General features: G+C 42.5%; 1 protein-coding gene across 1 annotated transcript in view; it reads right to left on the reverse strand.

Annotated features, from left to right (window-relative positions):
• Nucleotides 1–15,510, reverse strand: part of LOC122798694 (zinc finger protein 836-like) — a 173,322-nt gene that overhangs the window by 93,805 nt on the left and 64,007 nt on the right. The window lies entirely within an intron of this gene.

Raw genomic sequence — 15,510 nt, forward strand, 5'->3', positions numbered from 1 at the left:
ATTTTACTCTTTTCTGTATTAGTTTCCTTCTATTGTATAGCTTTGTTGATGGCAGTGGTCCACCAGACTGGTTTCCTTTTCTTGGAGGAGTGAGTCTTGGTTTTGTTTGGGACAACACGCTCCATGCATTCTTGTAGGTGCCCGTAGAGTGCATTAGTAAAGGATTTTGCAGCTTGGACAGCGTTATCTTTTAGCATGGGGGCTTTGAAACTTCCCACCTCGGTCTTAAGTAGAGTGAAGTTTGCTTTTGAAAAGTTTTTCACACTGGTTTCTTTGACCGGGGCAGTGGCGGAATGTGGATATCCAGAGTGATTAGTTTATGGTCAGATCCATCCAGTGAGGGGTTAACCTCTGGTGTGGAACACCAGTCGCCCATGTTGGTGATGACCAGGTCCAATATGTTGTCACCTCTAGTGGGGGTGTTGACCAGTTGATTCAGGGTGTTTGAGTTTATAAATTCTAGGAAATGTTGGGCAAGAGAGTTTGTACTTGAGTAGTTCTCCCAATTAATGTTTGGGTAATTGAAATCACCCAATATCAGGGTGTTTAGTAGGACCAGTTTCCCAGTGTTTTCAGGAATGCGGAGTGGGGGTCCTGGGACATGGTGGGTGATCTGTAGCAAGCTATAATTTGAATAGCAGTTTTGCCCATTGTTAGTTGCACATGGATGATCTCTGAAGCATTGTGCTGTGCCACTAACCTGGAGGTGTGGGTATCCTTCATGAATATGGATACTTCCCCCACCTTTTGTATTTCGGTCCGGGTTTTGTGGCCGAAATGTATGGTACGAGTTGTAGCCTGGTAGTACTGGGGTGCTTTCTGGAGTCTTAAATCGGGTTTCTGTTACTGCACATATATCAATTTTCTTCATACTGAGGAGTGCCTCGAGTGCATGCATTTTGAGGTTTAGACTTCTGGCATTGAGTAGCATTACCCTCAGTTTTTTGTTACTTGTGCTATTTACAGCGGTGGGTTTGTCTTTTGAGCCTTGCCTAAAAAAAGGCACTATGGGAGTGGCAAGAGCCTTGGCCAGTATTCGAAAGCCTAAGGGTGACAGGTCCAAGCAGTCTCTAGCTTGTCGAACATGTCATCCCAGGCTGACAGACAATAGATCCCCTTTGAATGACACCAGAAGCTTAGCCAATTGTTGAAATTAGTGGTATTATTCTTGGTGAGGGCAGGATGCTACTCAGGGTCAGGTTCATACCGGCCTGGGCTATGTGATCAGAGAGCTCCTCCATGTCTCTTTTCATGTAGTCCAGGGAGGTACGGCTCAAGTCATTCACACCAACATGGACAATGACAGAGTCATATTTGTACTTGTTCTGGAGTGACCCGAGTGCTTGTGTTATGTGGCAGATCCTGGCACCTGACAGGCAGCTAACAGTAACCTTCTCCTTGTTCAGCCTACTGAGTGGGATGTCAGTGTGCCTGACTATAGAGTCACTTATTACCAGTGTGTTGGGTATGTTATTTTGCCTTAACGGCTGTGATTGAGTGGCACACTGGTTTTGTGAAGTATGTGTTTCATGGTTTGTGTTGGGGGATGGAGGTTGCTTGGATGTCTGCTTTGGAGGTCTCTGTTGCTTTTGTAGATTTTTGGTTAGAGCCTCCAAGTATATTTATGTGCGTTTTTTTCAGGTGCTGGTTTCATAGGTCTATGTGAGACTGGTGGTGTGATGCAAGTAATTCCCTTCTCTTCTTGGCTGCTTGGTCCAGTCTTGGGTTGAGAGAGCTTAGCCTCCAGTTTGGCTGTACAATTGCATTTCTCGCATGTATTACTGTTTGGTGGAAGGAGGAGAGGGTTGTCTGTGTACATGAGGCAATTGTAACATTGCCTCAAAAGGCCCAGATTCACCAGCTGGACCGGAGAGTACACCTGAAACTGCCCTTTGGACATGCCTGGATAGGTACAGTGAACTGTTTTGCTGATTGGCTAGTAAGGTCGAATAGAGAGCCTTCTCCTTCTCTATAGTATACGGGGGGTCTAGTGCTAAGGTTTATTAGTGTTTGCTATGAGTTTTGAGCAGGTGCCAGGATGAGAAGTGAATGGTGTGAGTGCTTAAGTTGAAAGTGTCTAGTTCCAAGGAAAAAACTGAAGAGTAGACTTTGTGGAGCCGGGAATAGTTATACCCTAGCTAACCGGCACTGCCCAGCATGCAAAACCGCCCAAATGTGGGTTTTATAGCAGGGAAATGAAAAAGATAGAAATTAGCCCAAAATGGCCAATAAACTACTGATTTCTGGGCTGAAACCACTCCTCCAGGGACAAATAGGCTGCTCAAAGCTCCCTCTCTCTCACAGTTAACAGAGAAACTTCCTTCTATCCAAGTAAGGTTATGGGCGAACACAGAAACTTGTAACACAGCCCTGAATTCAGCACTAACCTGAAAAATGGACTGTACTAGCTTAGAAAGGTGGGAAAACAAGTATATATATATATATATATTTTTTTTCAGAAAATAAAGCGGATACAAGCAAAAAACACTTTAAATGCACAGAAATGGCTATCACACTTGAGTTTGTAGCCTACAATAGTTAAACAGGTAAGGTATTTCCAGAGGGTATTTCATACCGTTCTCCACTCCACCCCCACCCGCAAGGAGAATCCCGTGCGTTCCACCAGTTACAGGGAACAAGCAACTATAGAGGTCCACAAGTTGCTAGAAAAAACAAAAAAAAGTCATCCAGCCAGTCCCGGCAGACCAAACAGGATCTGGAACTTACTCAAGGTTCTTTTTGGTTCCAAAGAAAACAGGGGACTGGAGACCCATTTTGGACCTCAGCAGACTCAACTAATTTTTAAAGAAAGAGAAGTTCCGGATGGTCATGCTACAGTCTATACTTCCCTTTTTAGGGAAAGATAATTGGATGTGTTCGATATATCTCAAGGATGCGTACTACCACATAAAAATGGCCAGGCCATCCAGAGATCACCTGCGTTTCCAGCTGGGAGCCAATCATTATGAATTTTGAGCCCTGCCTTTGGTCTCACTACATCCCCCAGAATGTTCACCAAATGCATGGCAGTGGTCACGGCTCACCTGAGGCATCTAGGATTCCAGGTGTTTCCATACCTAGATGATTGGCTCCTTACCTCCACCACCAGGCATCAACTGATTCAGGCAGGGGAATACACTCTGATACTCTGCAATCACTTAGGCATTACAGTCAACTCAGAAAAGTCTGCCTTGTCGCCATCACAGCATATCGTTTTAATAGGGGCAGAGTTAGACACTTCAACCACCACTCTACGACTACCAATAGAGAGAGACTTTCTCCTTCGCTAGCATGTCAGCTCATTGGTATCGAAAGACAAGAGCATCAGCTGCAGAAGTTCTAAAAGGTTTGGGTTTGATGGCTGCAGGGATCTTGGCCATACCGTTAGCAAGGATGCATATGCAGATTCTTCAATGGCTGCTGGTCTTATCAGGAACTCCCAATGAATCTCACAATTTTAATTATGAACTTGTGCAAGAGAGAGACCTCCAGTGGTGGTTGACGTCTCTTCATGTAACCATAGGACGCCCCTTTGTACTACCCCCTCCAATAGCCACTGTGACCATGGATGCTTCCCTGACAGGGTAAGGGGGCACGTTCAGGGAAAGACTGCCCAAGGCACATGGACGGATCAAGAGTCACATCTGCATATCAATGTTCTGGAGATAAGAGCAGTACTTTTGGCACTGCAGTACTTCAGGACTCTCCTCCCCTAGGAATGATTGCAATTCAGACAGACGTCAGTAGTCTGGTACATGAACAAGCAGGGGGAACCCCTTTGCCAAGAAGCCCTCAGAGTTTGGCAGTGGGCTGTCTCCTCCCAGTGCTTTCTGTTGGCAACGCACATCCCGGGGAGAACCAATGTGATAGCAGACAAACTGAGCAGGGCAATCTTGTTGCCACACGAGTGGTCCCTCAAGAAAGAAATTGCGGACAGGATTTTCCGCAAATGGGGCCAGCCTTGCTGTGAACTTTTTGCCAGTGACATCAACATGAAATGCAGAAGCTACTTTCGGGGGTTCTCCTGGAGAGGGAATCAGGGCAGAGACACACTCATACACGATTGGTCCCCGGGTCTCCTCTATGCATTTCCTACTATCCCGTTGATACCCAGATTTCTACAGAAAGCAAAATCTCTGGGAAGGACCATCATTCTTATAGCCCCTCACAGGCCTCGGCAGATTTGGTTCCCATTTCTTCATCATCATCTTTTGGATGATCCCTGGATTCTGGACCCAGTTCCGGACCTTCTGACACATCCGTTGGGGGACCTCCATCCCTCCTTGTAGTCACTGAAGCTGACAGCTCGGCTGCTCCAGTTCCCCTCATAGCCAGACTTCATAACTTTTCCAGTGAGACAAACAGATCCTTTCGTCTTCCCATAAGCCATCCACCAGAAGATTATATCTTAGTAAGTGGAAGAGATTTTTCCATATGGACTGCTAAGTAGAACATTGATTCTTATCAAGTACCCTTGACGTCCATATTAGAATTCTTGACTATGAACTTTAATAAAGGAGCAGCAGCTGCAACAGTTCGGGTCCAGTTGGCTGCTATATCTAACTGGAATCTAAACTTTATGCTGTCTCGTATAATCCTCCCCCCGTTTGAACCAGCAACATCTTGTGATTTCAGATTTTTATCATGGAAAACCATAGTTCTGGTGGCTATTATTTCTGCCTGCAGAGTGTCAGAACTTCAGGCTTTATCAAATCAGCCCTCCTTATTTGATTTTCCATGCTGATAGAGTATCTCTTAGGACAAACCCCTCTTTTTTGCCCAAAGTTTGTTCAGAATCTAATATCAACCAAGTCATTGAGTTACCAGTCTTCTTCCCTAACCATTCTAATAAATTGGAGTACATGCTGCACAAACTTGACGTTCACAGACAGCTCAGATTTTTGGACAGAACAAAAGATATCAGGAAATCAGACCAGCTCTTTGTTTCATTCTCTGAAGCCAGAAAAAGTACACCAGTGACTAAAACAACGCTTTCTAAATGGCTATCCGATTGTATCACCTTTGTTTATTCAGCTGCTAATATGCCCTTACTACACAAGATTAAAGCTCATTCTACCAGGGCAGTCTCTACATCTTCTACATTCCAAGCCAAACTGCCCCTTGAGAATATTTGTGCTGCAGCCACTTGGTCTAAACCTCATACCTTTACCACTCATTACAAAGTTGATAAGGCCACCAAGAACAGGGCTTCCTTTGAGTCTACGGTCTTGAAGAATGTACTCCCGTGAGCCACCCGAGATTGAGGGTGCAAGGGATGCTACCCATCAGTAAAAAAATGAATGGCGAGATTGAACAACTTCACCTTAAGAAGTTATGTACTCGCCATAAAATTCCATGCGAGTTGTTCCATCTTGCCCTCATTCTTACGTCCCTCCCGCTTTCCTCCACCTGGCTGATAGTTGACCTAGAGGTTGGTCTCATCCTGGTTGCTCAATTCTTCTTTTTCTCCATGGGAAGGTAGTTCATTTATAGGGACATAGTACTCACAGCAAACAAGATCTGAGGTAATTCCAACAGTGCATCATGGGATAAGGTGCTTGGTCTCGAGCTACTAGTAAACATCAAGCTTTGCAAATGGCCATATCGGAGCCGATGGATCAGCTCCGAACCCATCAGTAAAGAATGAAGGCAAGATGGAACAACCCACATGGAACATTATGGTGAGTACATAACTTCTTATTACAAGATCTTTATGAAAATAATACAAAACGGATTTGAAACTAAAATGGACAATATTCTAGAAGATAGTATATACAAGGGAAGGGTGATAGCTTGAGAAATTGTGGATGATGTTATGAAAAGAAAAGACATGAAAATCATGATAGGAGGTCTTAAGGCATTTGATACAACTGGACATGAAATCTTATGGGCAACTGTGACAACAGGAGGTACTGCCAGCCATGCCAAGAGACATAGTGCAGTGAATGTATGACGACTTGTGCCAGCACAGCTAGCTGGGATTTTGTAAATAATTAAATGTCACTTGCATTTCAAACTGATTAGGTTTGCATTGTGTGGTTTGCTTCTTTTAAAATGTATCGACAGTGCACCCTATTGGAATGAAAAGAAATGTATGTGTATTACTGTAACTGAATTAAATGTGCATGTTTTAATGGAGGACACTGGGATAGCAGAGGTTAACCAACTAGCTTACTTTAAGAAAAATAAGGGAAATGTAAATAAGCTGTTAAACCATTAAAAACAGCACCCCAGAGTGCTAAAAAGGACCAAAGACAGTAAGTAGGTCTGGAAGATGCCTTTGTTCATAAGCTCAGTAAAAAGAAGGGAAGCACCAGGCACTGCTATAAACATTTAGATGTGCAGCTGTCTATGCTAAATTCCTGTCGCAGCTTCAAACGGGGATACTGTGAGAACCCAGAGTCAGGTGACCAGATGAGGCCATTCTACAAGCCAACATGACTATTATATTTTACAGGGTGTAATCCAAGTATTGAGTATTCTGTTTTGGGAAACCTGACTAGAAAGATGCTCATGTATCTCATTGTGCCTTGCTCTATCTAGTAAGTTATTAGGGATAGTAATTTTCCTAGATTTGGTCAGGAATATAGTGAAGCTTAGTTTAGAGATTGTTTTTCTTTATTTGTATGAGTCTGTCCATCAGTGTTACTTTCAATATTTCCTGTAATTTGAACTCTGGTTTACTGTAAAAAGATAGATTGAGTATTTTCTTGTTTTATTATGAAATATATTTAAACTTTTCATTGTGGCTGGTCCTTTTTAGCAAATATTTAAGCTTTGAGAGTGCTTATATTTACTTGGGGACACTGTGTGTGCCACTCCAGAAGGCCTAGTTTACTTAAGTCAGCTACTACCATTTGTTTTTTTGTTTGTGTCTTTCGGCTTTTCCTGGTTAGGGGTCGCCACAGCGGAACTCCGGTCCGCTAATGATTGGCAGTAGAGTTTTACATGCTGGCTTGCTGTGCCTAACGCACAACCTTCAACGAAGGAATGCCCATTCACGCATGTCACCACACAGAAGACGCTCTAACTGAGAATTGAACGTGCAACGTCCAACTGTGAGGCGACAACGCTACTACCATATGTATTGATATTAATATTACACAGTACAATTGGATACCCTTTGTTGAGGGTCTTAGAGTAGATGACCGTGTTGGGTCTGGTGACTGTGATAATTACTTTATACTCTGGGCAGAAGGGGGCACTGCAGGTAAATCTGTACCAGCCTTTCCCAGGTGTCTGTGTGCCTGTATACAATCAAATCTCACAGTGTGTGTGTCAGCTACTTGAACAGGGACACCAAGCACTGGGCTTATAGAGAGGGTGCTGGAGGTCTTGGCTTGGACACTTGGTTGAGGACTCAACCCTACAGGTGTACCAGTGAGGAGTCTTACTGGGGACCTGGAAGGAGATTGAGAGATCCAGACCCTGGACTGAGTGCGTTCCCTGTGTGCTCTTAAGGGAAATTGTGCTTGACGCAGAGAGGTCTGCATCTGGAAATATATCCATTTGTATTCCAAGTGCACATCCCTCTCCAGTGTCAGCAGTGAGGATTCAAGCTCCTTAATTACTGGCCGAGTGTGAGGACATTACAGTAATAATGAAAGAATATAACATAAGTAAGAAAGTTAAGAAATTATTTGTCAGCATATAGTTTAAAGTAAAAATACTTGTAAATGTCTGGTTAAGCCACAAGGCACATATGAATACTGGTGCAAGACAGGAATGTCCAGTGAGTTGTATACTCTTTACATTAGTCCTGTCATTAGTCCTGTCATAATCTGAAGGAGGTCCACAGCAAGAGAGAGTTGTTATTTAAATAGCAGTTGAAGTTATCCAGAAATCCCCTGCCTGGATGGCCCAGTACCAAGTCAACAAGAAGTCCACAACTCATGTAGAAATACTTTAAATCTACTGAACAGACAGTAGGCAAGAAGGTAGCTGCAAATTTTACCTGCCCCAAGGGCATGCACAAGTATACGCAGATCCAGCAAGAATCAACTTACAGCTAACACATATTGTTACATTCACCAACAGCATTCCAGCTTGGACGGTGATATGAAAAACCTAGCAGGAATGACAGAAAACATAGGATGTCTGAAGTTCTTGTTGTGCTAGGCCTGCTATAATAAACATGACGGTGACTTTATACAACAAGTCTGAATCTATGCAAGTTTTATTTCCAATTTACATCATATTATTCAACAATATTGAGGGGATTGAATACAGCATTCCTATAGCAGTATAAAATGGTATGTAGACCCTTGGTTATAACAAGAAAGCAAGAGGCTTAGCTACTGATATCAGTCCAAAGGGGTCCAATACTTGTCATCCGAAGAGGACATGGTTGACAGGCCAGGCTGCTTTACCAGGGATGATCTTCACCTGTCATCTCTAAGCTTTCAGATATTGGCCAAAACATTATCCACCCTTATAGTGCCGTTTTAAGGCATTGCCAAGCAGACAAACCTTCCAACATAACAAAATCTACTCAGGGCAAGCTAAAGGTATTACTGATCCGTGCCAGGAGCTTCAAATGAAAAAAACAGTAAAAAACAAAGGCTATGGTGTAGGTAAACCGGTCCTCCAAAAAATCAATCATACAGTAACAAGAACAAAGGAGGCAGTGGAACAGCAAAATAACAGAATAAAGAATATATATATATATATATATATATATATATTTATTTATTTATATATTCTTTATTCTGTTATTAGATTCAAGGGCTTTTAATAGCTCCCTAATTGCTTCTACTTGCTGATTGGCTGTTCAGTCTTTTAAAAATATTGCAGTTTGTAAGTTTATTTGTCTGATGAAGCAGCTTTGGCTGCGAAAGCGCTCATTGCTTGTTTGGGGATTAAATCTTTAAAACTCTACTGCTGTGTTCTGCTGCCTCCTTTGCTCTTGTTAATGTAAGAAAAAACAGTCCCTGGAAGCTCTCCTCACCCTGGAGAAAGCTGACATCTGTGCAGTTACTGAAACATGGTTCAAAGTCATGGAAAACACTCCGGTAGTATATGGCTATAATGCCTAAAGGTGGAGGTGTATCTACATAAAGGATAAGCACACCTCAAGGCTGGTGAAACAATAGGACATGCTTCAGCTTCTTCATGTCTAAGTAATTATGGGAAAAATCCATTAGCATATTCTGGCTAGCTACAGGTCCCACACTATAAACCAGGAAACCCAAACAGCATACCTGAAAGTTACTCAAATCAGTCACCATCCAGCTCAATGCCATACTCATGGGTGAATTTTAACTAGCCCTTCATTAATTGGGAGGCATACACAACCACTAACATGCAAGCCAAAAGATTTCTTGACTTTGTAAATTCAAATGTCCTGGAGCAGTTAATCTGCACTCCCACTAGGAGAGCAAATATCATAGACCTGGTACTCACAAGTATGGGAAGAGTGCTGCACCCCCCCCCCCCCCAGAATGTGATCTCTTCACTGGTAACATCATCTCACAAAGTGGTCTCCCTTGAAATAAAAGGTAAAACAAGAATCCCCCCACCTAACTCCAAAAGCAAACTACTTCCTATTAAGTTACAGCATAACTAGTTTCCAAGCTCCCTCAAACCACGAAAATACAGAACCTATGCAGAGACATACACAAAAACCCAGTATGATCATATAAAGAAAAGCACAGAAATTGCAGGACCGGACCAAAACAAGTCCAGGTCAAATCACAAAAACAAACCACCCAGGTGGACCCCTGGTATTAAGAGTTTGTACAACAAAAGAAATAAAAATCTTGTTGAGAAGTTAAATGGAATGTGCACAACAGAACAAGAAGCCCCTCTTTGGTCTAAATGAGTGGATCATAGAACTAGTAAAGACTCTGAAAGCAGACCTTGAGGCAAAAATAGCCTCCAAAGCTAAGGATAACCATAAGGCATTTTTTCAGTTATGTCCACAATCTTAAGGGCAACACCCAACAATGTGTGGAATTGGTTGTAGACAGCATCACCTATATTCAGCAAGAAGACATAGCAAATCTGCTGGCCAACAAATTCAGCTCAAATTTCACCTCACCATCATTCTCAGTTCTCTCAAAAAGATACCATCCACCACTATACCTCCATTTAATCACCAAAGAACAGGTTGTCACTGTGCTTTCTAAAGCTAAAAAAACACAGCTTCACTGTGGCCTGACAATATACCAGGTTGCCTCAAACACCTCCAGGCCCATTAGGATCTATATTTAACCACAACCTCTGGACTGGCTTTGTCCGGATAGAGTGGAGGACAGCAACAGTCATCCCTCTGCATAATGCGGGACCACCTACTGACCCAGGAAATTACAGACACACAAGTTTGACTAGTCTTGTACGCAAGGCCATGGAAAGAATAATGAAGCACCTGATAAATAATGACACGGGAGACCTCCAAACACTGGACCTGATCCAATTCGGTTTGATCAAGGGCAGGTCATGCCTACTGAATCTGGTGGAGTTCTTTGAATGTCACTTAGGCCATGGATGAGGGTAAAACAGTACATACTGGAGTCCTCCACAAACATATCCAAACACAGAAGACCTCCGAAGCAAAAACTCACGCAATCTCCACAGCCCTCCACACCACATACCACACAGACACAACAGCCACTTAGGCTTCAGCATAAACCCAACATATTAGTCATAGGAAACTCCATTGTGAGACACACAGATGTGCCTTTCACCAGACTGGATAAGGAGAAAGTCACAGTTAGTTGTTTGTCAGGTCTAGAATCCACCATATCCCATACGCACACAAGTCTCTCAACAACAGGTACTGTTACGACTCTGCCATAGTCCATGTTGGCATGAATGACTTCAGCCTTGCCTCACTGGACTATATGAAGAGACATGACTGAGCTCACTGATATGTCCCAGGCAGGTATGTCCCTAGCCTTAAGCAGCAGTTTGCAGTCACCCAGAATGATGCCTCAATACAAACAGAAAATGATGGACTAACAATTGGCTTAGCTTCTGGTGTCATTTCCAGGGAGATTCAGTACCAGAGGGTCTATGTTAAATCATCAAACACTTAAAAAGCAAACAAGGATTTATCGAACCCAAATAAGCGAAAGCTTACAACAGCGATTTTTTTTTAAAGGGGGGGGGATCGCTGTTCCACAAAACAAAAAAAAACAAAAAAAAAATTAAAACATTACTTAAATGTACCAACTCCGAGATCGCCCTAGTGACGAAAAAGACAATTAATGGAAGCAGCCAAGCGAAGTTTGATCAAGACGCATTCGAATGATTGTGTCTTTGATCATTTAATAGGAACCCTACCAGACAGCCTGGGAAGATATGATTGACACACCATGATGCTTTACCAGACATGGCCTGCATCTGTCTCACCTGGGCTTCAGGCTTCTGGTGAAGGCTCTTGCCTCCCTCATAGTGCCTTTTTTTAGGAAAAGTGATGAGATTAAAACTACCAACATAAACATGTCAGCAAAACACAAATTAAAGGTCATGCGGTTAAATGCTAGGAGTCTAAACATGAAACTGCACTCATTGCAAGCATTCTTAATCCTGGAAAATGCTGACATCTGTGCAGTCGCAGAAACCTGGTAGAAAGCTGCGGAGAGCACCCCAGCCTTACCTGGTTACTCATTCTATATCAAGACCTCAAACTGTGGGCAGTAAAGCCAAAGGAGGTGGAGTTTCAATATACATTAAAGACATACACACCTCCAGGCTGGTCAAACAGTATGACACACAGAAGACACTGCATGTACAGTTAACCACTGACAACACCCTATTCAAATCATAGCTAGCTACCAGCCACCAAATCTGACTTAAGATGTCTAATCCACCTATTTGGACCTGTTCGAATCTATCAAGATTCAACACTTTACACTGATCCTTTGTGACTTTAACTTCCCAAACATAGATTGGAAGAACTACTCATGCCAGAACACAAATGCCCAGAGATTCTTTGATTTTCTCAGTGCAAATGCCTTGGAACAGCTAGTCAATACCCGCACAAGAGGTGATAATATCTTGGACTTGGTGTTAACCAACATGAGTAACCACTGCAGCATCCCTATAGTATCATCCTCCCTGGTAAGATCAGTCTATAAAGCAGTCACTTTTAAAGTCACCATCTCCCCCAACCCCCCCTCTAGCTAGAATCAGACAAAAACTTTCCAAACCAGATTACAGCCGCCTGAGGGATGGTATCTAAACAGCTTCACAGCCCCTTCCTTCTCTGTAGGAATTGGCACCAATATCCAAAACTACATCAAAGCACTGTACGAGCATTTATATAGATGCATGGAATCAGGAATAACCAACGGGACTAAAAAATCCTCCGTAAGGAAAAGTAAACCTATCTGATGGACATCTGCAATAAATAAACTATATAACAAAAGGAAACAATTGCTGTCCCAAGACTAAGAAGCAATGTCTCCTTAACCTGAACAAGCAAATAAGAGCACTAGTGACATCCTCCAAAGCAAACTTCAAGTCCAAACTGGCCACATCTACTACAAACAATCAAAAGGCCTTCTTCACATATGTCCGCAACCTCAAAGGAAGCACCCAGACCTGTTCAGAAATTGTGGTCAAGGACACCACATATACAGATACTGTAGATATAGCAGAGTTGCTGGCTGACAGATTCAGCGAAAACTTCACCCCTCTGTCCCCCCATCAGTAAGTCAGGACATCCTCAATACCTTCCCTCTTCCCCTTATATCTTGGGAACAGATCATCGCTGCTCTCTCAAAGGCAAAAAATACAGCCTCCATGGGACCCGATAACATTCCAGGCTGCATCCTACGTGAACTCAGGCAGGAACATTCAGCACCATTCATCCCTTTGCACAGGGTCTATATTACATATTACAAGAGCAAATTGCTTAGGTGATTGAACACCTAAACATCGAACTTGTAATATCAAAAGCAAAAAACAGCAAATGGCCTATTTAATGCAGGGAAAGATTTCCCTTGGCCGTTCCCCGGATTTTTACATTTTGTCTACTGTACAGCGATCTTGGAGTTGGCATATTTAGTTAGGGAGAGTGTGGGGGACTGTGGAGGGTGAAGCCCCCCACTTAGTTTGAATGTAAAGTTACTTTTTTATTTTCATGGCTAACCGACGTTTTCCTGCGCCATTCAACATTTTTTGGTTTGATATTATTTTATTTATTTATTTATTTATTGACATTTGTTAACCGGGTTTGTCCAACTGAGCTTGTGGCCCATTTTCAGTGGAGACCCGAGGAGAAAAGCTCCAGTAGTACATTTTAAACAAGTACAATTTTAAACAATATTGGTATAATAGCAGTTATAGCAAAAATATTCACATATGTTAGGTTACATGCATAAAGTTAAAGTTGCATTAAAAAGAAGCCAAGTAACAATTTTACACTGATATAAGTTCAACAGGTCAACAATAAAATTGTTTCGTTTGTATAAAATTATGCAAATGCATAGTAGACACATTGGAGAGAGAGGTGTAATGAGGTACTAAGTATGGTCCTTTTGAGGGTACATAAAGGGAAGGAAGACTAGGTAGGGTCATGGCAAGGGCAGGTTCTGGAATTGAGAAAATAAGCTTTTAGTTCATTTTTAAAGTGTGAGGTGTGGGAGATTGAACGTAAGTCAAGGGGGAGTTTGTTCCAAGCATGGGCAAGGGAGTGTTTGTAGAGTAGTTTGCCTACTGACCTTTTTGGGTGGTAGATATAAAGTAATTGTTGGTTAGAGGTATGGAGGGTCCAGGATGGGATGTAGATGAAGACTAAGGAAGATAGAGATGGACAGAAGGAGGGTTTATAAAGAATAGAGTGTAGCATATGAAATTGATAAGATAGCAGAAACTGGGGAAGTTCAAGCCATTGAAGAGAGTTTAAAGAAATGCAGTGGTATGAGTTGTATGGGGAGTTAGTAATGAATCTGGCTATTTTATGGTAAGTCTGTTGGAGTTTGTTTAGAGTGGAGGCCTGGATATTGGTAAGAACTGGTGCGGCGTATAAGAGGGACGGGAGGAGGAGTGCCTGGCCCAGGGTAAGTCTAGGTTAGGAATTTTTTGTTCCGATATAGCAGACCTAGTTTCTGTTTTTTTTTTTTTTTTTTATACATTGGAGTATGTGTAGGTTGAACTTTAGTTTGTCATCGATAATGACCCCTAGGAATTTTGTGTGGGTGTCGGGTTGGATAGTTGTATTGTTAGATGTAATAAAAAAGGAGGTTTTGTGATGAGAAAGAGAACGGGGAAGGAAAAGTAGGAGTTTGGTCTTTTTGGGATTTAGGATCAATAGGTTGTGAGAGAGCCATTGTTCAGTGGATAGTAGGGCCTGTAGCGTCAGGGAGTGTAGTTCAGGAATGTTATTTGAGATGGATATAAGTGTGGAGTAGTCGGCATACTGAAGAAGGGAGGATTCTTTGCATGAGGTGTAAAGATCATTGGTGAAGATGTTAAACAAAACGGGTTCCAAGACGGAGCCTTGGGGAACACCAGTGGAGATGGGAAGGAAAGGTGAGGAGGATGAGAGCCATTTGATAGATTGTTCCCTGCCAGATAGGTAACTATTAAACCAGGCAAGTGTGGAGGGGGATAGGTGGAGATTTGCGAGTTTGGATAGTAGTAGAGGATGAGAGACGGTATTGAAGGCTTTGGAGAGATTTAGGAAGAGACAGGAAATTAGTTTATTGTTGCCTAGGGCCTCTGCAAGGATATGAGTGAAGGAGAGGAGGGCAGTGGTGCGGACGAAACCATGTTGGGTAGGTAAGTGGTGTGTGAGGAGGTGACTGAGAAGCTGTGAGTGAATACATTTTTCCAATATCTTGGAGAGGGGGGACAGAATGGCAATGGGTCGGTAATTTGAGGGGTCAGCAGAGTTTCCACCTTTATGAAGAGGGATAGTGAAGAAAGATTTCCAAAGGGTGGGGACAGTTGATTCCAGAATAGATCGATTAATTAGTATAGATATAGGATAGGCAATTGAGTCAGCAGCAAGTTTGAGGAATGTAGGAGATAGATTGTCAGTGGAAGGAGAGCAAGGTTTTAGCTCGAGTAGTAAAGATTTGATGTAAGTATTGGGAACTGGCTCAAAGGAAAACAAAGTTGTGTTAATGGGACTTGGAGGGGTGGGTGTCGAAGTAGTTTGGCTTAGAGGTTACCAGATTTTGGATAGAAGAGATAAAGTGTTTATTCAGGAGGGTAGCTGTTTTCTGAGAGGACGAGTTAGGGTATGGGGAGGGATTAGAGAGCTTTCCAGGATAGAGGATGTTGTTGAGAGCTGACCAAAATTTTCAAGGATTGGATTTATTGTTAAGCTGAGCAGAGCTATAGTATAACTTTTTGTCATTAGTTGTATGTTTTTTGCAAGGTTCCTCAGTTGCCTGTATTTTTGAAGAAAAGGTGGTCATTTAGTTTTAGTCCAGGTTTTCAAAGCACGATCTCCATTTCATAAGGGACCTAGTCTCTTTGGACAGCCCGGGAGCATGGAGCATGGTTTGATTTTACTCTGATCTTCCTAGAGGGAGCTAAGGAGTTTAGAGTAGTCAT

The sequence above is a fragment of the Protopterus annectens genome, chromosome 3.part1 (assembly GCF_019279795.1).
Source record: "Protopterus annectens isolate FY-2018-M chromosome 3.part1, PAN1.0, whole genome shotgun sequence".
Taxonomy (NCBI): Eukaryota; Metazoa; Chordata; order Ceratodontiformes; family Protopteridae; genus Protopterus; species Protopterus annectens.